Source organism: Scyliorhinus torazame, chromosome 5, assembly GCF_047496885.1.
Source record: "Scyliorhinus torazame isolate Kashiwa2021f chromosome 5, sScyTor2.1, whole genome shotgun sequence".
Classification (NCBI taxonomy): Eukaryota; Metazoa; Chordata; class Chondrichthyes; order Carcharhiniformes; family Scyliorhinidae; genus Scyliorhinus; species Scyliorhinus torazame.
The window spans coordinates 286,376,278-286,401,739 of record NC_092711.1 but is presented as its reverse complement, the minus strand read 5'-3'; the positions used below and the strand labels follow the sequence as shown (position 1 = coordinate 286,401,739).

General features: G+C 43.5%; 1 protein-coding gene across 1 annotated transcript in view; it reads left to right on the top strand.

Moving 5' to 3' along the window:
- Positions 1-432: 432 nt before the first annotated feature.
- LOC140421177 (actin-binding protein WASF3-like) overlaps positions 433-25,462 on the top strand; it is a 125,782-nt gene continuing 100,752 nt past the window's right edge. The window contains exons 1-2 of the mRNA XM_072505671.1: positions 433-545; positions 4,776-4,847. The gene's annotated coding sequence lies outside the window, so the exon portion shown is untranslated. The remainder of the gene's footprint in view (positions 546-4,775; positions 4,848-25,462) is intronic.

Below are 25,462 nucleotides of genomic sequence, written 5' to 3'. Positions count from 1 at the left end.
CTAACCATTGAAGAACAAGGAAACATCACCGTTCCGTATTGAGAGAAGGGAGCTAACGTTTCGAGTCTGGTTGGCTCTTTAAAGAGGCATTCAGACTTGAAACGTTAGCTCCCTTCTCTCCCCACAGATGCTGTCAGGCCTGCTGAGATTGTCCAGTATTTTTTATTTTTGTTTCAGATTCCAGCATCCGCAGTAATTTCTTTCCGACTGTTCTCTCTAATCATTGGTCGAACTAAATATCATTGATCCCATTTTATTTATACCCAAAACAAACTAAAAACCCTGCAAATCGAAGATGCAGTTGTTCGGCAACCAGCAGGTTTTTTCAAGCGGTGAGGTGCATTGCCCTTTTAAGCCAGTGTATATATGTGTGTGTGGGAGTGGGTGGTGGTCCCAGGCTGGGAGCCGCATGCGCGCTGCCCATTGCGGGCAGCGAGCTGGTTCTCGCCGGGAGCCAGATGCGGCAGCCAGAAGTTCGCTTCCCCGGGCCAGCACCCTCAGAAAAGATGAAGATCCCAGCAGGAAAAAGCATCCTCATCAGCCAGGTACAGGTGACTTTAACCCATCCTCACATCTCCATCAGACCAATGGAGCAGTAAGTGCATCAGGTAAAAGAGCGAGAGAGAGAGAGAAAGCACCCGACTGTGCTGTCTGCTTAAACACTGATCACAATGGCTGCAACCATCTGCGCCAAGGCTGGGAGAATTAATAAAAAAAAATCAAATCCCACCATTGCGACTCTTTCCGAATGAAGGCATGGGAAGGCAGCAATCAGGGGGAGCCAAAGGGAAGCCATTTGATGCAGAGAAGCTTCATCAAACCAAGAGGCAGACCATGATCAAGCCTGCTCTCATACGTTGGTACTTAATATTTATTTGATTCCCAACAAGAGTGGCCGAATTTACACCGCACAGCTCAAGGTTCAGGTTAGCAGCTACTTGAGAGGCTACCGATAGATTCTCTGATCTATTCGGTCCTGTACTTTACCAACTTTGAAGCATTTTTTTAACCATCGGAATTCGGTTTTCTATACTCTCCATAGCTGTGACAGTTCACCTGAGGATGCATTCGCAGTATTTTTTTGCTGTTTCTCACAATTTGAGGGGTACCTAAAAAAAGTTGTTGGTGGGGGAGAGAATAGACTTTGGTTGAAAGAAAGTCATTCTTAAAATCCTGTGATCTGTTCATATTTTCTTGATGGCAGTTCGGGACCCTGGTGAATGCTCTCCAAGGTTGTGTTAGACTAAACCAATTTAGGGAATGTCAGGGGTGACTCAACACCGTGTATCACAACGATTGCCATGGATTTGGCTTTGACCCAGTTTTGTATTAGCATGCTGCTTTTGGAAATGACTAAGTTGAACGTTGAGCACTAAAATTATGCATTGAAAAGTTAATTCTTGCTTACTGTGTCACCTACTGCTGTAGAAGCATGAATGATTAAGATTTTCATTTGTCTTCAGTTTGCCGAAAACAAAAATGTCAGCAGTGGAGTTATGATCCCATTCTATTTCATTCCATTGCCCATTTTGGACTTGGCAAAAGATGGTCATGCTTTCAGTATCTGTTATACACAGAGGAATAGAACATACCAAGCATCTCCCCTGGCCCTGAAGGAAAGAAACAGTACAAAGTGTCTGTATCTCAAACATCCTTCAGTTTTGTTACTGAAATGCAGGAGGGCATTGAATGATAAGCTAACATTTGTAGTATAAAATAGTGCAATCGTGTGCCTTATCTGTTGGATGCAATTAAATGTTTCCGGCAGAAAATTCACAGCTCTATGAATTACAATAGTTTTAAATGCAACTTTTATTTTCTTTAGTCTTCCAAAAGTATACTTTACAGAAACTATTATTTTAAATTTTCCTTAATTCTTGTTTTACCTTTCTTAGCATCTTCAGATTAATACTCCTGTTCTTCAGTATCACACTGGAAGAGGTGCAGTTAGTGCAATCCCCGTACACGGTGTCAAATTGCAGAGCAATAATCCAGTAAAGGGGCTCAGATATTATAAGTTGTAGAGTGCTACATCTCAAGTGGTTTTTGTTTATCAGCTGAACTCGCCGCCACTCACCATTTCTGCTATTGAAGTGTGCTCCTTGTTTCATTGGCACTTGTATTTAATAATATTAATTTTTCCAATTTAAATGGATACTGTTGACATTAGTCAGTTTTGCTTTTGCATACACAATAGCATGTAATGCCAGGTCTCACAATATGTGACTTTGATATTATGGAAACTCATTGCTCATTCATACCTTGGTTATCTCTAGACTTGTCTATTCTAATGCACTCCCGGTTAGTCTTCCGGATCCTATCCTCTGTAGATTTTATATCATTCCCATTCTCTGCTGACCATGTCTTAACTTGCAGCAAGCCCCACTTTCCTCTATCACCCCTTTATTTGCTTACCTGTATAAGCCACCGATCAAGCAACATCTTGATTTAAAAGTTTTAATCCTTGCTTTCAAATCTCTCCAGGTCTTAACCCTCCCTTTCTCTGTAATCTCCAATCCTGCAACTCTCCAAGATATCTGCACTCCTCTAATTCTGGCCTCTTGTGCATCCTTGATTGTAATTGTTCCACCATTGGAGGCTGTGTCTTCAGTTTCCTCGGCCCAAAGCGCTGGAATATCTACCTTCATATTTCCGCCTCACTGTCTTTTTAAGACACTGCTTAAAACCTACCTCATTGACCAAGCTTTGGTCATTTGATCTTATGTCTCCTTATGTTACCCTCCTGTGAAGCCCATTGGGACATTTCATTACATTAAAGGTGCTATATAAATTGAAGTTGTTGTTGTTGGGTACAGAGTCATGCCCAGGGGCAAACATGATGAAGTTAATTGTCTCTGACTTACACCTCCCCAATCTATCTTTGTGAAGAAAAGCCTATGCCAACAGTGAACAGTATCTATAATTAATGTCCTTTTTGTTGTTTAATTGTGCAAGTATTGTCTCCTTGAGAAGGAAAAGTGGTTAGTAGTACTTTTTATGATGAATTGATTTCCCCCATCCTTGATTTTTCCTATGACAAGCAAAGTACGTTAAATTGCAATCCTATGGTTCTGTAGGCTATTTAGAACCAAATCATTCAATGTAATTTATATGGTCTATTGACAATTTGTGGTATTAGTTATTTTATTGACTAGTTAGAGAGAGAGAATGTAATTAAATACATTCAAGCAAGATAAAGTACAAAGCTGCCTGACTAGAGTTGCATGTTAATGCTATTTTTAATGCATCCAAGCTTTATCATATCATTTTTAGGCCCACATATAATGCCAATTGCTCTGTTAGTAAATATAAAAACATATTACCTACCACCTAATTTCCAAAGCACTTCCCATGTTTAGAGCACATTGTAGAATGGAGAAGAAAACAGGGCATTGTGCAGGAGAAAAAAAAGCTGACGATAGAAAGATATTTTGGGTGCCAAAAGTACAGCGGAAGAGAAGGAATTTTGTGAGGGGTTAGAACATTTCATCAATGCTTTATCTCAATATGTAATGTATCTTAGCAACAAGATCTGATTGACTAACTGACGTGTGTTTCTGTGGCAAGTCATTTTATTGATTATTTAAATTTCTGTTGATATGATAGTTTTTGATAATTGATTTGAACCCTGATCAATTAACCTTGTTGATTAATCATTTCTGCACATCAGTAGAAATTGTACAAGGTAGAGCCTCCAGCTGAAGGCAATAGTCACATACATTTCATTATTTAAATTTTATTGAGTGTTTGGCCTTGTCATCATAAAGGTTCATGGCACAGAAGAAGATCTTTTAGCTATTATGTGCAACTGCTTTGGCATAGAAATATAAAACAAATCCCATTGCCCTGCTGGTTTCTCATTATCCTGCACCTAATCTGGGAGTGTTTGACAGTAAAACTGGAGTCAGAAATGTTCCATTATTTTATCTTGATGGCAAACATAATGAGTTGGTTAATGATGCTAAAAGGAGTGTTATTGGAGGCTATACCTTGTATAATATAATTTATGTGCAGTTTTTGTCAGTTGATAGTACAGAACTTGAGTATGGCTGAAAAAGACATGCTGTTGAAGCTTTTCATCAGGTCAGATTCGCAAGAATACCAAATCTCAAAGGGAACAGCAACTTATACTGCATGAAAAATGGTAGAGGTTGGTTGGCAAGTGGACTCTAATTGGTAGAAGCATTGTCTTGGAGAACAGTTAACTGCCAAGCATCTTCTTAAATTCAAACCCGGCATGTTAACTCTGCTTGGTCAAGGCATTGCCATGGGGAATGAAGCAGGGGCTTTTGTTTAGTTGAAAAAGGTGAACATTTTCCTTCTGTTTGCAAAGGATAGGGCCCTGCATGTGACTAGATATAGCCTTTAGCATGTGTAAGTGAGTCACACTGGGAGCCTGACGATAATCTTATATTATTGTCAGTGTAATTCACAGCATAATCAGGATTGTTTAGCAAGTGTTGTCTAATCACAGAATCACATCTAACGTTGAGCACTAAGTTTTGAGTTTTATAAGCACAGGCTGGTTGAGTATGGTCGGTCTTTGCCTGTTGCAAACAGCTGACGGGACGTGCTGTTTGATAGGATACACCAATCATTGCAACATATAGCCTATATATACCTGACATCACACTGGCACTGAAATCCATACACCACATTACTTATTTGAATAAGAAAATAGTTGACTATTTGTTCCATTGAAAATGAGTAAAAAGCTTCAAACCTTGCTTTCTGAAAGCATTAGATTAATTGAACTTTTGACTTTTTTAATACAGTAAGAAGAGAGAAGTTTCAAACTGCAGAAGAAAGTGGAGAAACTGTAAGCCTTGAATAACACAATTTCCGAGGTGGGTAAGACTCATGATAGGCAAATACTAATTAATTGTAGATCACATGTTTTAGGACTGGATGTACAGACTTGCCTTTGTAGATACGGTTAATGGAACATTAGGGGCCACTCATTACTTTAAAACCATGTTCTCATTGATATACTGGTATTTGAAATTGTCTATGCTATTTATCGATTGCAATTTCTGTGTAATTCCATGTAATTGATCTTGGTGTTCTGACTTCCATATCGGACTTATCCACCAATCAGCCTTTTCCAAAGTTCCAGCCCTCAAAATTCAAATAACATAAAATGGAGAAATATGAATGCACTTCGAACTAAATAACCCCTGTCTTTGAAGAATTGATTGCTAAAGCTTGGTATCCACTTGAGCAACCTTCTTTCAGGGCATAGGGTAAATTGAGATCCTGAACTGGCAAAGAGTTGGCTATCAATCTTTGTATTATGTAATATATCCTGTTGACTGTGTAGTGATGTAAATTGTTTATGAAAATGTAGAGTTGTTTTTTCATTGTCTTTTGAATTCTTTGAGAGACTTTAATATGGAGCCGGCTCATCTTGTCATAATTTCTTCAGTTGAAAGCAAAATGAACCCAAAGATGCATGCAAACCTTATTTTACTGGTGAAAAGTAGCATTTTGTCACTCCTTCATTTTATTGTTGATAAACAATAGTGGCACTTGCAGGAACTTAATATTGTTCTTGCGACCCTATGTAAGTAAAAAGACTGAAGCTTTGTTGAGTTATCTGTTCATTTAGTGATTAGATTTCCTTCAATAAATATCCCCTGTGTTGTAACACCAATAAAGTACAGCTTGTGGTTCATACAACACATGAATGATATTTGAGTGTGATATCCTGAAGACCTGTAACATATCAGAGGTAAGCTTGTTCTTGTAGTGTCAGCTGTGGCTCATTTGGTAGCATTTTTTGTGAAGGCTCACCCTCTCAACCTTGCCCCTCTCAAAGGGAAAGCAGCAAATGGTCAGCTGGGACTATGGCGACTTTACTTTTACTTTACTCTGAGTTAGAAGATTGTAGGTTCAAGTCCCAATCCTGGGCTTTGAGGCCAAATGTTAGGTGGACACTGCACCATCTGAAGTGTTGGTTGAAATCCTCCGTCCTTTTTAGTGGCTGGGATTTTCTGGTGTCGCTGACGTGAATGGAGTTTTGGCTGGAACGCCAAATTTTCCATTCTCACATGCAACAGGTCCCACCATGGACAAGACCGGAGAGTCCCCCTCCGTTGTGTTTCAGATGAGATGTTAAATCAAAGCCCTGCCTGCCTTCTCAGGTGGATGTACTATGTCCCTTGGCACTATTTTGAAGAAGGGCTGGGGGCTTCTCCCTGGTGTCGTGGCCAATACTTATCCCTCAAGCAATACCACTGAACACAGATTATCTGATCATTAACACGTTGCTATCTGAGGGACCTTGCTGTTGGAAAATTGGCTGCTGCATTTTGTATAATTGTGGGATTGGTGTATTTTATTTTTGATCAATGATGGATAGAGAATTGGAGCTGAACATTAAGCGGGCAATGTCTATCACTAAATATTTTTGATCAATGACAACCCTAAGGTATTGGAAATGTGCTGCAACATCTGAATTGATCGAATGTTTTCCTTTAAGTTGTTTGAGCTGAGCCATTTAAAAGATTGCTTCTGGCTCCAAACATGCAAGTCTTCCTTTATAATTTACAAGTCAGGCGATGTCACCATTTTCCAAAACCGAGAAAATATTGTGCACGGTTTCTGATAACAGCGTAGAGTTGAGTTCAATTTATGTAATGGCCTTTAGGGTTGCCCTTATTTTCAGTATATTAAAGGCCTATTGGCCACCTGATCTTTGTCTTGAAATTATCATCCATTCTGTTGGCCCACATGAGCTGATTGCTGTGGATGAGAAGGTATGATAGTGAAGACCATCATTGTTTTTTGATATCCGTCACATCCATTTGGATTACGTGTGTTTCTAGTATTTTCACTGTACCTTACTGTAGTACTGTCCTCAGCTCACCATTTCGAGAATTGATACCAAGCAACAAAACATCAACAATCTTGCATGGTAAGTAAATGTTTGACTCAAACCCTGCCCACCTTGTTGAAAGAATTTTTACTAGTTACCACAGGCATACTATTGGATCATTTGACTACTGCATTTCCCCATCATTATTTGTCAGCATATTTTGTTCCAGAATAGTACATTACTTCCATTCATGTCACCATTTCAGTGTCTGATTCCAAAAGGATTTTAATTTTTTTCTAGGACTGAGACACCACAAAAGCAGCAAAATGAAAAGGCTTCAGGGGGGAAATAAAGGACAAATAGGGGAGGATTTGTTTCATAGAAACATATGTAAAGAATGTATAGAAATGCACATCAAAAGCTAATATTTAGAAGAATACAGAAAGCTTTCAAGAATTCTACATTAAAAGGAAATATGATTTTTTTTGCAGACTTTTTTGTGGTTGCGAAACCTAGGTTAAAGTCAAGGACCATTGTGTGTGAAACCACTGAAGTCAAAATGGTAGATGAAGACAAATTAAATCACAGTGCTTTGATGACCCCAAGCTTGGGTTGTTTAAACAGATATGTTATAGGGTAAGGTAAAACTAAAGTAGCTCTGGAGTTCAAGATGTTAACGTACTGGGACAAAATTAGATAAAGTAGGATGAAAGCGTGAAACGTCTTAATTTCAATGCAGTTTGTTTTCACTTTAACACAGCACAAATGTAAAATTATGTATTGTAATAAGGATGGATAGAGAATTGGAGCTGAACATTCAGCGGGCAATGTCTATCACTAAATATTCTAATGGATGAGAGACTGGAGTCTGGCAATGAGAAGGATTGCCTAACAGATAAGAAGGATCGTCTGGTATTCTGGACAGGAGTGCAGAAGCAAGGCTAGAACAGATAATTCTTTGACTTTGCATGTTAGAGAAAGTTAAGAATTGTTAAATGGTTTGTCATCGCAGGAACCGGAGACAATGCGATGATGAGATGAGGGAATCATAAATTGAACCAGCAATTGATATGAGAGCAAGCCATTTTTCTACTCTTGTGTACATTTTCCTTCTGTTATTAGTGTCCTTGAGCATTGTTGGAAAGCTGGCAGTTTCAGTGGGGCATATAAATGATTGTATTTAAGACAAGTCCATTTCTTTTTTTTCTGACAAACGTTTTTTGTTTAACAAGTATTTTAAGTTGAAGACTTCTTAGTAAAGTTATTGGTTGTCTGCCTACATGTTTATTAATAATTGTTCTTAACATAATGATGTTTAGATGGCTAGTTATAATGACTCAGCATTTCATAAGAGAGTAGATATTAAGTTTAGATCTACTTGCACTCTTTTTAATGGATAGTAATTCAAGCTGTGATCTTGGACTCTGCAGCATCATTGCAGCATCTACGGAGTCCTCGAAGCCACAAAGGGCAGGGTGTCGGTATAGTAAGGAGAGCTCCAATTGTGACATAAATCAGACATAATAAGCCCGTATCTTTCAAACCTGGTGTATGCATGACCCCTCGGGCTGGTCAGCTGAACGTGCGCTCAGCAACATGAGGAACCCCCTACCAGCACATTTAAAGAGCCAGGCATCCAACTTGCTGACTTACTTCTGTTGTGGCAAAGCTAGTGGAAGTGCTGTAGCTTCATTTTGGAGGTTTTGTGTTGAACAGCTACTAATATTCATGATGGCCAGAGGATTAAATGACCCAGCTGTGCATGAGGTATCAGGGGATGCGGTTGTAGAGTCTCTGCTATCTGCAGAATGACTAAGAAATGGATTAAAGTCTACAGAAATGGAATCTCTGCAAAGTGGTTGGAGAATGGGGAGGACATTGCACAAAAGGCCCTACCCACCTTGCCTTTTTTTTAGATCACTTCTTGTATCTTACTTTAAGTTAGGAGTAGTTTCAGAGGTGATTCAGGTTCAACAAGGAGGTGAACCGTATTTTTCATACAATCTGAAGACTTGCAGCAGAGTGAAGATGACTTTTCCAGTGACCACAAAATACACGATAGGCATTGAAGTTCTTTTCAACAGATCTTTCCAGGCAGAAGTTGGTGAGATATCCTCCATCTATATGTACGCCATGCATTGATGCACCTGGGAGATGACCGAGGCCGTTTATGCCTGGAGAGGTAAATAGATTGCATTCTCCCTCAGCCAGGAATAGCAGGGTGAAACAACATGTGGCTTTTGTGAAGATAGTAGGATACTGGCACCACATTGTGAGTGAGGAGAGAAAGAATCATCGCAATGGTTTTTACTCAATTAATTTGCAGTTGGAGCGTGAAAATGCCCGCTATTCTGGCAGCTGGAAATGCCCGCTATTCTGGCAGCTGGAAAATGCCTTTGATCTGAGGCAGACTGCTGTTTACATCATCTTTGGGCCTCCAACAGGACTGGCTGTTTGGTGGCTAATGGCTACCTGACCACATGAGGACAACACGCATAGGGTGAATTTTTCGCCCGGGGAGGCCTAAAGCACATTTTGCAATATTGCGGAGAATCAAAAAATCGGGATTGGGACCGGGCTTCGGCGGGGCTGATCCAAAAATGATGCTCCGACCCCCTGTTGGTGGTGGAATCGAGGTTCACACCCATGTGCCAGCTGAAGGATATAAATGAATGCAAATGGGTGTTAGTGATCCATTTGCATCCGTTTAGCGGACCGGCACTCTAATCTCCGGTCCTCCGTGATTCTCTGGTTCCCTGGGCCGGGAATCACATGGGCGGGGATTACTGCAGGTCACACCAAACGTGAGTTTGACGTGGTGGTCCTCGCGGCGGCTAAGGTGGTGGCCCCTTAAGGGAGTTGCCCCCAAAGTCCATCTGAGGACTAACCCCCCCCCTACAATGCACTACCAGACTTCCCCCATCCCCCCCCCCACCCAGGGGCCTCCCAGAGGGACCCACTGACTAAAGGGATGCTCCCTCACAGATTCCCCCTCCCCCAGAAAAGAGACCCCTGTCTGGAAGTTAGAAAGCAGTCCAGACAGGGGCCATGAAAATAATTACGGCTGTAACACTTACCTGGAAGCTCCACCTGGCCATTCCTGGAAGGAGAACAGCTGTGACCTGTGTTTCAACCCCTCAAATCCAATAGCTGCAAACCATTTGTTCATTTTTTTTTGTTTAAATTTAGAGTGCCCAATTATTATTTCCAATTAGGGGGCAATGTAGTGTGGCCAATCCATCTATCTTGCACATCTTTGGGTTTGTGGGGGTGAGACCCCGCAGACACGGGGAGAATGTGCAAACTCCACACAGACAATGACCCGGGGCTGGGATCGAACCTTGGACCCCAGTGTCATGGGGCAGCAGTACTAACCACTGCGCCACCATGCCACTCTCATTTAATCATTTCTAGTAGTGGACTGTGATTGACACTCCCACAAAACAGCTACAGCCTTGATTCATTCATTTCCCTTCATGGATGAATGACACTTTAAGTGCAGAAACCCCAATATTTACAAACATCAACCACATCAAAGAGTGTTAATTACATTGCAATCAATGACCTCCTCCTGCACTGTAAATTCTATGATTCTACGTACACTGGTTTGAATGACTTACACTCATAAGTGCAAATCTGTTGTCATTCTCCTCCGGCAGGGAACAAATAATCTCCCAAATGGAGTATCCCGCCCATAGTGAAAGCTACGGAGCCATCATGAACACCGTGGAGCAGTCAGCTTCTGCTGCGTAGGCCACCTATGGGTTACCCACCTGTGCATGCTAGTGTGGGGGTCCAAATTCACTGTGATCAGCTGCATCTTCCATAGCATGGCCACCTTGATGCACAGCCATTGTCACCAGGAATTTGCAAGTTGAGGGGAGGAGGAGGAAGAAGAAGAGGTGGGAGCGTGGATGTAACCTGGACCCCTTCACTCTTGATGGGCTGTCGGGGGGCACATGCTCATAAACTGGTTCTCATAGGACAGTTTCTCCGTGCCATTATGAGTTCACCACTCCCTAGTGTAACATTGACCTGAGACACTCCATCACAGCACCCCCTTGGCCAATATCTGAAACTAAAAGGCACTAACCAAAACCTTTTCATTTACATCTTTATCCGACAATACATCCCATTAAACAAGCAAAACTGTGCACTCATCCCTGTACGTTCATTTAGTCCCTGCCTTCAGGTGCCTATATTTTCTCTGGTGCTTCCACACAGTGCTACTCCTGTGGCTGCAACATGTAACACTTACCTGGAAGCTCCACCTGGCCATTTCTGAAAGGAGAACAGCTGTGACCTGTATTTCAACCCCTCAAATCCAATAGCTGCAAGCCATTTGTTCATTTTTTTTTTGTTTAAATTTAGAGTGCCCAATTATACATGTTACATGAATGACTGCTGACTTTCACTGGGGGAGAATTGTCTTGCAGGATGCCTTCGAGCAGCTCTGGGCCTTGAATGCCTGGCTTCAGACTGTACCACCTTGGCATGCGTGGCAGCAGTTTGGGTTGCTTGGCAACAGCAGTGGAGTGGCAATGGTGGGAGCACAAATGCATTCACTCTGAGAAAAGCTAGTAGGTCTGTGCTCCACGGAGCCGCTGCCATTTCATTGGGGATTGTGCCCCATCAAACCTGCTGAAGGCCAGATTGTTGGACCGCTGTGCTAACCTGAAACCTCACTCATATTGGCAACAATAATGGCATTCGTCTGAGTTTGCATGGCCACACATATTGATCTTCTGTCTCAGCTCCCACTGCATTACTGAGACTTTCACCAGTTCTGCAGGTAAAGCTGATAGTGGCTACTAAATGTTACATCATGGGTAAGTCCAATAATGCTGTCATGCAGTTGGCCATCACTTACACAGTGGAAAGAGTGGACTCCAAACCCTGAGCAATGCCCTGCGAGTACGTTCCACCATGTTCCATGACTGTGGAAGGAGGTTGTCTGTGTCCCTGAAGCAGATCTGACACATGAGCTATTCTTTTCCCCAGCCTGATTGCAGACTCGCCGCAGATTCCAACTCCGTACTAGCCTCTAGAGTACACACAGTGCCAGTATTGCGGTTGATTATGTCATAGAATCATAGAATTTACAGTGCAGAAGGAGGCCATTTGGCCCATTGAGTCTGCACCGGCCCTTGGAAAGAGCACCTTACCAAAGCCCAAGCCTCCACCCTATCCCCATAACCCAGTAACCCCACCTAACCGTTTTGGACACTAATGGCAATTTAGCATGGCCAATCCATCTAACCTGCACATCTTTGGACTGTGGGAAGAAACCGGAGCTCCCGGAGGAAACCCACGCAGACACTGGGAGCACGTGCAGACTCCGCACAGACAGTGACCCAGCGGGGAATCGAACCTGGGACCCTGGAGCTGTGAAGCAACTGTGCTAACCACTATGGACACGTACTCCCACCGCTTCATCTCTTCTGTTGACTTCCTCTCGCTCTTCCTTCAGCGGATGATGAAGATAGTTATGTGACAGTTCTTGTGTATCTATAGGCATAAGATCGGAAGGAGAGGGTTAGGGTGGAAAACATGAAGCCTATGGTCACATCATCTGCAGCTAACTCATCATGACAGATAACAGGAGAAGGCAATAACATATTGTCACCCTAAATCTTCTCGTTGATATTAAATGCTACGGGCCCTGTCACTGTTGGTGTCAAAATATGAATCACTATTTCCTCAGGCTCAGGGAATGAAGGTCTTGCCCTTTTGGTTCTTTGCTCCCTGTTATTGTGAGCTACATTATCTTTCAAGTGGTAAGAACGTCAGTGATTGTGCGGCACAGTGTTTGAGGTTACGTCTGCCACGGCTGAATAGCTAAGAGTGTGTGGAGGCTGAAAGATGTGCAGCTGGCCTCATTGGAACGTGGGTGAGATGTAATGTCTGAACGTTAGGCATGGATTCTGTGTGCTAAGGATGCTGTTGTATGTGAACAGGGTATTGAGCAGTGTGAGAGGTTGGAGGTGAAGTGGGTAGGAGATGTCATGCAAGGATGCATTCACTGACCGTAACCACTTGCCTGATATCATTAAACATTTTGCAGCATTGTTGCCAGACCCTCATGTACAGACCCCTTGCATTGATCTCCCTGTCCACCCGCTCCTTTGCCTTTGGAGGACATTCTTTGAAGGTCACTAGCTCTGTGCGGAAGTGGTGTGTTTCCTCCTGTAAATCTCCATGACCAAGGGATTCGGCAAACATCTGTGAACCGTGCAGATCTCTGCTTTGCTATTTTTAGTTGCCTGGTCTCCAAATGCTGCAGTCACCAATCCTTTGATTCACTGTAGATTCCCTTTAAGGGGGACAGATTGCCTTTAAGAGCTGAAGATTATCTGTTATATCTGCTTGACTCACATGCTGCTTTGCCCCTTGTTGAGTGTGTATCCAGCTAGCAGTATGAGTTAAGCTAGTCTACATGCTGAAATCAAATAAATGACAATGTAGCATGCATTTTGCTTGCTGTCTAGGACTAAGGTAGTGGGTTCGGGCACATGGCAGAAAATCGTGGTCCCCGTGCCTGTAAACAGCTCCATATCAATTTTTTGCCCTTCATCTTTTTCATGACTGGGCACTGCTGCAGCTATTCAGAAGGATATACAACAGCTACAGCATAATTCTTGTGTGGCAAAGAAGGAGTTGGATCAAGTTTACTCACTCAGTGACTGACAAAAAGAGGAAATATTTAAGGGGAAGGCATGAGTGGAAAATGGTGTGAAGGAAACCTAGCGAGAGTTTATCAGAGACCCAATAACAGACAACCCCTAAGAAATACTGCACTGCCATGCTAAGACCACAAACGGGTTGGTTTTTCAAGTTTTGGGTGTAGTAATTCTGTGTTTCCCATTGCCCACATCATCAGCCCCCTATCCCACCCCCACCCCACTATAATGCTTGATCCTATAGGCATGCTTCTTGTTCAGTTGGAAGACGAGAATAAATAGGACAGTAGGAGAAAAGAGAAGAGACCTTGAAAAGAAATCAGAGCAAAACACCGAGCAAAATTTATAAGAGCATAATCCATATAGCCTTGATGAAAAATCAATATTTTATTTCTGAGCCTCTGACTTTGAAATCCGTACCAGAATCATCCGTACCGGGCAGCACAGTAGCATTGTGGATAGCACAATTGCTTCACAGCTCCAGGGTCCCAGGTTCGATTCCGGCTTGGGTCACTGTCTGTGCGGAGTCTGCACATCCTCCCCGTGTGTGCGTGGGTTTCCTCCGGGTGCTCCGGTTTCCTCCCACAGTCCAAAGATGTGCAGGTTAGGTAGATTGGCTATGATAAATTGCCCTTAGTGTGCAAAATTGCCCTTAGTGTTGGGTGGGGTTACTGGTTTATGGAGATAGGGTGGAGGTGTTGACCTTGGGTAGGGTGCTCTTTCCAAGACCCGGTGCAGACTCGATGGGCCGAATGGCCTCCTTCTGCACTGTAAATTCTATGAAATTCTATGTGCCTGAATCTCCTATACAGACGGAATTGGGACCAGTCACGCTGAAAAATAAATTTTGGCCCGGGCTGTTGCAGAAAGCAAAATTAATGACAGGTTTTACATTGTTGAATGAATGAAAGTAATGATAAAGCATTGCAATAAATCAAGAAATTGTAACAGAGAACATGATGGCCTTTAGTTAGATGTGAATAAAGAACTGATTTTACGGAGGGGAAATATACGAAGCTTCAGAGCTGCAATATTATGCAGTGTTGCTTCATTATCAATGCATCTGAGCTTCTTTTAATTCTTTTTCAAAAAAAATATTTTTATTCTCCTTTTTCACATTTTCTCCCAAATTTGCACCCAACAATAATCAGTAACAAATATAATGTCAATCTCCATATCAATAACAATGATCCCACCCTCCCACCAAACCCAGCTTCTTTTAATTCTATTGAATTTACTAGTGGGATTTTCAGTGGGCTGCACACGAGAGATGAAACAGAAACCAGGGCCAGAATTTTTCATTTGCCGAGCGGACGTGCATTGAACACGAACATTCGTGAAATGGGGCGCGATGATGTCAGGAGGGCGTCTTGATATCATCGCGCCATCTCGCAATATCGCGGTCGCTGGATGCAAGAGAAGTCGGAAGTCCCCCACTAACAGTTAAAGGGCCAATTAAATCCATTCAAATACTAATTGACAGCAATTTTGATTGGCCCTTGGGCTTTTATGTCCATAGATTCCCTACACTGCAGAAGGAGGCCATTCGGCCCATCGGGTCTTCGCCGATCCTCCGAAAGAACACTAATATAACTATATAACACTATAACTAGGATTTGTATTTTTTTATTGTCACGTGTACCGAGGTATAGTGAAAAGTATTTTTCAGCATGCAGCTCAAACAGATCATTTAGCACATGAACAGAAAATATATAATAGGACAACACAAGGTACACAATGTAAACCCACTCCCTCGCCCGAATCATGACCAATCCACCTAACTGGTACATCTTTGGACAGTGTGAGGAAACCGGAGCACCTAGAGGCACCTAGGGGCTGGTTTAGCATACTAAGGGGCTGGTTTAGCACACTGGGCTAAATTGCTGGCTTTTAAAGCAGACCAAGGCGGGCCAGCAGCACGGTTCAATTCCCGTACCAGCCTCCCCGAACAGGCGCCGGAATGTGGCGTCTAGGGGTTTTTCACAGTAACTTTATTAAAGTCTACTCGTGACAATAAGCGATTTTCATTTTCATTTCATTTTCACAGAGGTAAACCACGCAGACACTGGGAGAATGTGCAAACTCCACACCGAGTCATCCATGGCTGTAATTGAATCCAGGTCCCTGGCGCTGTGAGGTAGCTGTGCTAACCACTGTGTCACCGTGTCACCAATTTTGGGCATGGTCCAATCAGCCAGGTGGCCTTCATGTTTTTCACTAGTACTACATCCAGGGCGGGATAAAAGGCCCAGACAACGTTGGTAGGGTGAGGAGTTAGGAGTTTTACTGTGAATTTTAGTTGTGAGAGAATATTTCTGACACTGTTTGGTTACTTTTCGATAATTTGGGGATTGGGAAACATTTGCAGAGGCTTTCAGCAGAAAGGCCCCTTCGGTGCAAAAACCTGTGCAACCATCAGGCCATACATGTAATGATAATAATCTTTATTGTCACAAGTAGGCTTACATTTACACTGCAATGAAGTTACTGTGAAAAGCTCCTAGTCGCCACATTCCAGCACCTGTTCGGGTACACAGAGGGAGAATTCAGAATGTCCAATTCACCTAACAGCACATCTTTTGGGACTTGTGGGAGGAAATCGGAGCACCCGGAGGAAACCCACGCAGACACAGGGAGAACGTGCAGACCCCGCACAGTGACCCAAGACGGGAATCGAACCTGGAACCCTGGCGCTGTGAACCAACAGTGCTAATCACAGTTCTACCGTCCGCTACTCAGCTGGAGGGTCCACCTCACAAGAGGAGGAGAGGCCAAAATGAAGAGGAGGCCTGTTGTCCACGGGCACCATCCCAGAGTCTGCTCTCTGGACCAAGATGCACAGTCAGAAGGGAGTGGCGGACCAGTAGGATTTGCAAGGCAGAAGGGTCCGGAGAAGGTCCCAATACCCAGCATGTAGAACGTACAGACAATGACCATGCTATCCTGGACATGACCGAGGTTTAGTGCCGAAGAAGGCTCTGCTTCTCCAGGGGCACTGTCACTTCTATCGGCGATATGATTAGCCAGTAAGGGGGCAGTGGTTAACATTGCTGCCTCACAGCGCTGAGGACCAGGGTTTGATCACAGCCCCGGGTCAGGGTCCGCGTGGAGCTTGCACATTCTCCTCATTTCTGTGTGGGTCTCACCCCCCACAACCCAAAATGTGCAGGGCAGATGGATTGGCTATGCTAAATTGTCCCTTAATTGGAAAAAAAAATGAATTGGGAACTCTAAATTTAAATAACTAATGAGCCAGAAAGTAGCCTCCAATTGTGCAGGAGGCCACGCTATGCCAGTGGCTCTGAAGGTGATAGGACACCTGAAGTTTTATGCCTCCGACTCGCTTCAGCGGTCAGTGGGAGATCTCGGTGGAGTCTTGCAAACCACTGCCCACAGCTGTATTACGCTGGACAACACCTTCATTCACTTCAGGGCAGACGAGGCCACCCAGGCAAAACAAACAAGAGCCTTTATTAATTTTGCAGTATTTCCCAGAATTCAGGGATCTAGTGACTGCACGTATGTGCCCATAATGACACTAGTGGGGGAGCCAGTTGCCTTTGTCAGTAGAAAGGACTCCCACTCTCTAAATATCCAGATGGTGTGTGACCTCAAGAGCGAGATATTGCAGAGTTGTGCCTAGAAACCAAGAAGCTAACATGACGCCCACATCCTTAGTCACTCCCAGCTGCCAAGACTGGTCGTTGCTCCAGCATGGATGGGTGGGTGGCTACTTGGGCACACAGGCTATTTGCTGAAAAGATGACATGACGTCGCTGAGATATCAAAGGACTGCAGGTGAGGAAAGCTACAACCACTGTCATGCCCTCACAAGGGCAAGAATTGAAAGGACCATAGACCTGCTCATGTTGAACGTTAATTGCCTGGACTGCTCAGAGAGCACTGCAATATTTTTTTGAATGCGCCTCCCTTATTGTTGCAGTCTGCTGCAACCTACACATTTTGGCCCTCTCAAGAAGGGTACCATTGGAGGGTGAAGACACTGATGCTGTTCCAGAGGCTGCAGAGGACGACTCCAGTGCTGCATTTGAGGAACAGCCTGACTGGCCTCAGGAGGAGCAGCAAGATCTCAAATTGAGGAGCTTATGGCTGGCAGGGTAACCAGGTAGGCCTTGATTCAGAGGACTATCAGATAAGACATAAAGCAAGAAGTCAAAATGATGGCAAGTGAATGCCTCCTTATTGATCAACACTGACGAGGCATGCCTATCATGCTCCACTCATGTCCCGACCTTTCAAATAAACGTTGCAACCCATTAAGTGTGTGTCACACGATTTTCTAGGCCTCTCCCCTAACAATTGCATAAAGCACACTAAGGCCATTGAAGATTACTTAAAATTTTAAAATTGAAGAGAGAGATATGCATGCAGCATATCAAACATGGCAAGGAAAAAATAATCACCTCCGGATCTCTTATGTAATCATAGTGACTTAAATTTGCGCTTGTGAGTGCTACGTCTTGATGCTTCCCCCTTGCTGGCAGCTGAATTGGAGGAAGGCTGCTGACTCTGATGCCCCATCGGCCTTGATGACCTTGGTGGCAAGCCTCTGGTCGCCAGTGCCTGTGCAGACCTCGTCTGGGCGTGAGAGTCCCGTGCCATGGCGCTGCACTCCTCAGATGCGGCAGTCATTGGCAGTGGGGGAGAGGACCTGCTGCCATTATCAGAAATGCCCTGAGGCTCCAGATAATAATCTTTATTAGTGTCACAAGCAGGCTTACATTAACACTGCAATGAAGTTACTGTGAAAATCCCCTAGTCGTCGCATTCCGGCACCTGTTTGGGTACAATGAGGGAGAATTCAGAATGCCCAATTCACCTAACAAGCACATATTATGGGACTTCTGGGAGGAAACCAGAGCATCCGGGGGAAACCCACGCAGACACGGAGAGAACATGCAGACTCCGCACAGGCAGTGACCAAGCCGAGAATCGAACCCGGGTCCCTGGCGCTGTGAAGCAACAGTGCTACCCACTGTGCTACCGTGCTGCCTCAAGTATGCAGCCGCAGGTCATACGCCAACATAAGATTGGTTTGAACCTCCTTGCGCACTATAGATGGACGGATGTTAACAGAGTCACTTTGTGCCTTATCCATCATTGTTGAGCAATGATTGGCAGCCTTCAGGTAGCCTCATTTAGAAGCCCCACCTGCACCCTTATACATCCCGGTGCCTGCTCTCTTCCTACCCCTGCCAGCAGCACTACCCCTCCCTCAGTGCACGTTTCATGCTGGCCAGCAGTTAATTGGCCAGCCAGCATAAATTTGATGTTGGGAGCCGATCGCAGGCACTCCCACCAGGGACGCTCCCCCACCAGGCCTAAAATTCAGGCCCAGATATACATAACCCTGAAAGGGAATGTAACAAGAATAAAATCTATATCGAATCCTGCTCTGTATTTCTTGGCTTGTTTGAAAGTTTGTTCTCAAATGTAATTAAGGTTATTTAGAATGTTTGTAAAGTAATGAGATAACTTGTGATGTACAATGAATCTGCAATGTTTAATATAATGCAAGTGGATTATGTTCAAAATATTATACATGAATTAAGCTAGGCTTCTGGGAATTTTATGTGAAGGAATGGGAGTGACAGCAAATCTACTTCAGGGCATTTCACATGCCCCAATGAAGTTAAACAGGAAAGTCATAGAGGTGGAATTTTCAGAGGTTCTTCCAATCATCTGTTACAATTTTGTGCAGTATGTATCTGGAAATCCAAGAGAAATGGCATAAATCACCACAAGATTATTACTGATATCTGTTAACATTTACAATATAAAGGGTTTCCATCGGCTCCCCTGATGGTCTAGTCTAAATCCAGCCACAACATATGTGATATTGAGCTACACAGAACAGCTAGAAAATGCACAACAGGCGAGGGCATGAGTGGGATCCACCCAAAAATCTGTCCCAGTTGAATAGCCCACCAGCACTCACCATCTAACTTCACAAATGAACAAGCAACTTGAATGAGGTTGCTGGGAACCATGAAACTGTGTCTTAGCATAAGTCCTTGCTTTGAGGAAAAGTTGGAATGAATTCAGGAAAACAAATCTAAATTATTTTGATGTAGATGACTGGGAGCAGTTCATTCTGCTCGATGGGCCGAATGGCCTTCTGCACTGTAAATTCTATGATCTATGCTTCCTGTCAGTATTTAGTCTCTTGCATGCCCTTAGTACCCAGTTACATTTTCCCTAATGGATTAAGGATTGTGACATTGTTGCCAACTTATCAAGAAATAACTTTCAGTTGATTACCTGTAACGCCATGCATCGTTTGATACCTTTCAAAAATAATGCCATGCTGTCCAGTAAGGTAGGTGATCTTAGCCATTACTGCAGGGAAATTTGGAATGAGACGGAAGCTCAAGTCAAAGCTCCACTTTAATGGGATGTAAGGCACAGTGCTTTGAGTGTCATAGAGATATGTCAGATTTGTGGCTGTGATCATAACACGTGTAAGATACCTAATTCAGTTAATGCAGTACCATAATATCACATTTCCACCCCGAGATAACCATGGTATCATTAATGAAGTCCTGCAATACCTATCGAAGTATCTCTGAAACAATCTCCTCGTAACATTTGCCTAAATGTGCTGAAAAATGGTGCAGAGTTGATTTTTTTTAAAGCTGCTTTGAAATGTGAGGTTTCTATGCCAATGTTTCAGAAATATTCAACGCATAAATGAAAACCGTTGAAATGAATTGCAGGCATTTTCTTGTCCATGCGATTTGGAATGTATACGAAGAAGATAGGAGGTTAGGAACATTTAACAATGTAATTGTTGATCTATGTTAAATATGTGCATGCATAATATAAATTTAATGAAACAGTAATTGTGATTTGCTGCGTGGAAATAGGTTTTGGTGCATTTCTTTGAAAAAAATAATGAGCCAACACTTCGTGTTTTCAGGCTATAATAAGCTGAACTGTTGGCCCGAGCTCATTGATTCAAATATAACAGCAGACTGTGGCCATTAGAATACACTCCGTCATGTCTAATGCATGCAGGTCAATAGTTCATACTCTACATCTTAACTGCAGTTGCTATTTGCATAATTTTTGTGCCTGTGTTAGCATATTACGTGCACAGTAATAACTTGCAAGAAATATAGTTCAATTAGGGGACATTTGTGGGGTAAAATATTTCTGTACTTTCTTCATGTGTTGGATACATTGATTAAACTGTGACACAGGTGAAAGGATTGTAAAGTGGTTTATGGATTCCAAACTTTGGCCTGAGAGGCTTTACACATTTTGAATGCATTCTATTTATATTTTTGATTCACGATTGGATGATGCAGGTTTTTGGAATTTTTGCTATTGTATATATACGTATCAGGAAACATTTGCTAATGTAAGGAGCAAATAACACGGCATACTCCTACAGAGCACTAAACATGGTATTTGGTGAATGAGTAAATTTTGTGCAGTGAGGGAAGAGGTGCTGTTGTGGTATTTTTAACAAAAAGCAAGGAGGGGCATAAGAGGGAGTGGGGAACCACTGATGTACAAAATTATGAGGGGCCTTGACAGAGCAGACAGGAAAGGCTTGTTACCCCTAACTGAGGGGTCAATTAGCAGGGACATACATTTAAGTTGATTGGTAGAGGATTATAGGGGACATTAAGAGGAAAAGCTTTGTCACTCAGTGGGTGGTGGGTATCTGGAATTCCTGCTCAAGTCGGTACTGGGTTGAGGCTGAAATGCTCAACTCATTTGAAGAGGTATCTGTATCTGAAGTGCTGTAACTTGCAAGATTACAGACCAGGTGCTGGGAAGTGGTATTCAAATGAGCAACTTATTCCTTTATTCTTGTTTTCCCAGCACAGAATGGGCTCTATGAGACCTAGAATTATTAATTAAAATCAGTACTACCTGAAATCCAAAAATAGGAATAGATTTTTTTTTGGCTGTGGCTGGGAGCTGAGACATTACTGCAACATGTATGACCTTCAGGACACATTTGTGTCTTGGGGGACCAGGTGTATTGGCTGTGTGGTTCCTGCTGCTTTAGTTTGACCCCAGGGTTTTTAAAGCTTGAGGAGCAGTTGGAATGACTGCAGAGCATCAGAGAGACTAAGAGTCTCCTGGATTAGATGTTTCAGGTGGTGGTCACCCTACAGGTGGAGAGAGTTCAGGGATGTAAGCCAGCTGGATGGGTAAGAAGAGGCAGGAAGTGCAGGAGTCTTCGGGGTGTGTGCCAGTCTCAAACCAGCACTCAGCATTGGAGACTGCTGGGAGTGACACGTAGAGGGAGTGTAGTCCGATTCTAGACCATGGAAATGGGCAATGGACTGCACATAGGGAACAGCAAAGAGTAGAAATGCAGTTCCAGTGTCACATAAAAGATTGGGTAACAAAATTGGGTCCCAGGTTCGATTCCCGCTTGGGTCACTTTCTGTGCGGAGTCTGCGCATTCTCCCCGTGTCTGCGTGGGTTGCTCCGGGCGTTCCGGTTTCCTCCCACAAGTACTGAAAGACGTGCTGGTTAGGTGAATTGTACATTCTGAATTCTCCCTCAGTGTACCTGAACAGGCGCCAGAGTGTGGCGACTAGGGGATTTTCACAGTAACTTCATTGCAGTGTTGATGTAAGCCCACTTGCGACACTAATAAAGATTATTATTCTTATTTCCCTGGTAAGGCTCTCTTATGTCCCTGCTCTCTTACGTCCGAGAGGCACAGACTTGAATTGAAATGGCGAACCATTCACCGCCAGATCTGGTTGGACCATGTAAAGCCAAGATCATCTTGGGATACAAAGGTAATGCCTGGCTTTGTTTGTCTATTGCAAGCAGTCTTCTAAAACCCCTCTCTCCATCTTTCCGTCCTGACATGAAACAACAAGTATGAGGAAGACATGAACTTCTTTGTCTCTTAAGTTTGAGACCATCTCATCAGCTGCTGACCACCCAGCCTCTCTTCCTGGTTCCCACATTAGCTGATGTTGTTCATGATTCTCTCTCTTCAGGCACTGTTACTCCCTGCCTAAAATCTGACATCATCAACCCTCTCCTCAAAAAAACAGACCCTTTACCCACCTGTCCTTGCACACCCTATCATCTTTTTCATCTCTAAAGTTCTTCAACATGCTGTTGCCTCCCAAAGGGCAGCACGGTAGCATTGTGGTTCGCACAATTGCTTCACAGCTCCAGGGTCCCAGGTTCGATTCCTGGCTTGGGTCACTGTCTGTGTGGAGTCTGCACATTCTCCCCGTATGTACATGGGTTTCCTCCGGGTGCTCCGGTTTCCTCCCACAGTCCAAAGATGTGCGGGTTGGGTGGATTGGCCATGCTAAATTGCCCATAGTGTCCAAAATTGCCCTTAGTGTTGGGTGGGGTTACTGGGTTATGGGGATAAGGTGGAGGTGTGGACCTTGGGTAGGGTGCTCTTTCCAAGAGCAAGTGCAGACTTGATGGGCTGAATGGCCTCCTTCTGCACTGTAAATTCTATGAAAAAATTCTATGAAAATCTGTACCTGTTTTCCCCATACTCTGTGTGAATCCATCCAGTTAGGTTTCCACCTCTAACACAGTGCTGAAATGGCTCTTATCAAGATCACAAATGGCATTCCATGTGACTGTGACAAAGGTAAACTACCTCTCATCCTTTTCAATCTGTCTGCAGCCTGTGACATGGTTGACCACATGATCTTCCTCCAACACTTCACTGCCATCCAGTTGGCTGGAATTGCATTCATTTGATTCCATTCTTGTCTGCCTAATCATATTCGGAGTCTCATTTCCAATGGGTTCTCTCCCTGCTCCCAGCTCCCACAGTTACCGAAAATGTCCCCATTGGTCTGTTTTTGTTTCCTTTCTGTTTCCTGTCCACAAGCTACCCCTCAACAACATCACTTGAAACACAGCACTAGTTTTCATATGTACAGTGAAGGAAATGCTTCACCATTACCATGTTCCTACACTCTTGCTAAATTGTCAGAATGATGATCTAATATCAAGTACTGGATGAGTGAAATTTCCTCCAATTAAATATTGGGAAGACTGAAGCCAGTGCCTTTGATCCTCGCTACAAACAGTGTCCTTAACCACGAGTTCAGCTCCCTCGCTGGCTGAAAGCTGAACGGGATTGTTCACAACCTTGGTGTCATATTTGACTTGAAGAAGAGCTGCCAACTTCATATGCCATCACCAACACTGCCTTTTTACAACTCTTAACATTTCTTGACTTTGTCCCTGCCTCAGCTCATCTACTACTGCCGTCGTTACTTCGAGTGTCTACTATTTTGTTGCATTCCTGACCAGCCTCCCACATTTTACCCTGCGTAAACCTTTTATTTTTTATTTTAAGGGGCAATTTAGCGTGGCCAATCCACCTAGCCTGCACATTTTTGGGTTGTGGGGGTGAGACCCACGCAGACACGGGGAGAATGTGCAAACTCCACAAAGACAGTGACCCAGGACGGGGATCGAACCCAGGTCCTCGGTGTCGGTGAGGCAGCAGTGCTAACCACTGTGCCACCGTGCCGCCCAACCCTGCGTAAACCTGACATTATCCAGAACTCTATTGCCAAAGGCCTTACTCACACCAAGTGACCTAGATTAGCTTCTGGTTAAGCAGGGCCTCCATTTTAAGATTCTAATCTGTGTTTTCAAATCCTTACATGGCCTCACTCTCTCATCTCTGTATTCTTCTCCAGCTCCACAACCTTCTGGGATATCTGCATTCCTCTAATCCTGGCTTCTTGAACATCCCTAGTTTTAATTTGCGCCACCATTGGTGGTTGTGTCTTCAACTGCCAAGGTCCGATGCGTTAGAATTCCTTCCCTACATTCTACATCTCTTTCCTCCTTTGAGACCCCCCTTGAAACCTCCCTCTTTGACCAAGCTCTAGGTCATATGTCCTCATATTTCCTTATGTCACTCAGTGTCAAATTTTACTTTATACTACTCTGAAGTACTTTGGGATGGTTTATTATAAAAAATGCATGATGTAATTGTAATTTGGGTTGGTTTCTCCTTTCTGTGAAGTGATGCCAGCTTCTGTTGAATACCTTTGACAGCTGGTGTGGCGGAAATAAAATATATGTTACACAGTGCAGACATTAGAGGGGTGATTTTAACCTAACCGGTCAGACAGCCTGCCTAATTGTACACACCAATTATTTCAGTTGAGAGTGAAATGGAACGGTGTCAAATGCTGTCAGTTTCCTGCGGGAGAGCTTGGGTTTGGAATATTCCCTGGACGTGCAACAACGAATATTGAACATAAGAGTCTGCTTTTAAATATATCACTCACCTTTCTCAATTAATTTATAGTGAATATGGGAATATAAAAACCATGATGAACTCTGGCCAGAATTTTTTTTATATTGAGAGTACCCAATTTTTTTTCCAATTAAGGGGCAATTTAGCAGGGCGACCATCCGAAGGCTGTCAGCCGAGCAATGTCAGGAGCGGAGGGTGCACATGAGGCTCTCTGCAATGGGGTGCAGGGCTCACTCGTGCCTGACACTGTGTTGCCCGTCACCTGCTCTGGGGGACTCCCGGAATCTGGCACATCATAATTGAAGGTTCTTTTCTTATTCTGCCTCCATAGATAGGCAATGCCCTATTGGGCCCCCCTCCACCAACACCCTGACTCCATCACCGCCACCCTCCTTTCCCCTCTCTTCCCACCACCCTCTCTTCCTTTCCCTTCTGTTGGTACAGAGGCAAGGGTATCTGGTCTCTCCAGCGCAAAGTTTAGTGCTTGTACCATTTGTTTTTTGTACAACTGTGTTGTGAACTGTTTTAATAATCAGAGTATCCTATCCCTCTCCCTGTACATTGGTACTGTGGAGAGGGTACCCTGTCTCTCCAACGCAAAATTAGTGTTTGTACTGTTTGGCCTTGTATAAGTTTTTTACTGTTTTAATCAAAAGATATGGCCAATCCACTTACACTGCACATCTTTCGGTTGTCGGGGTGAGACCC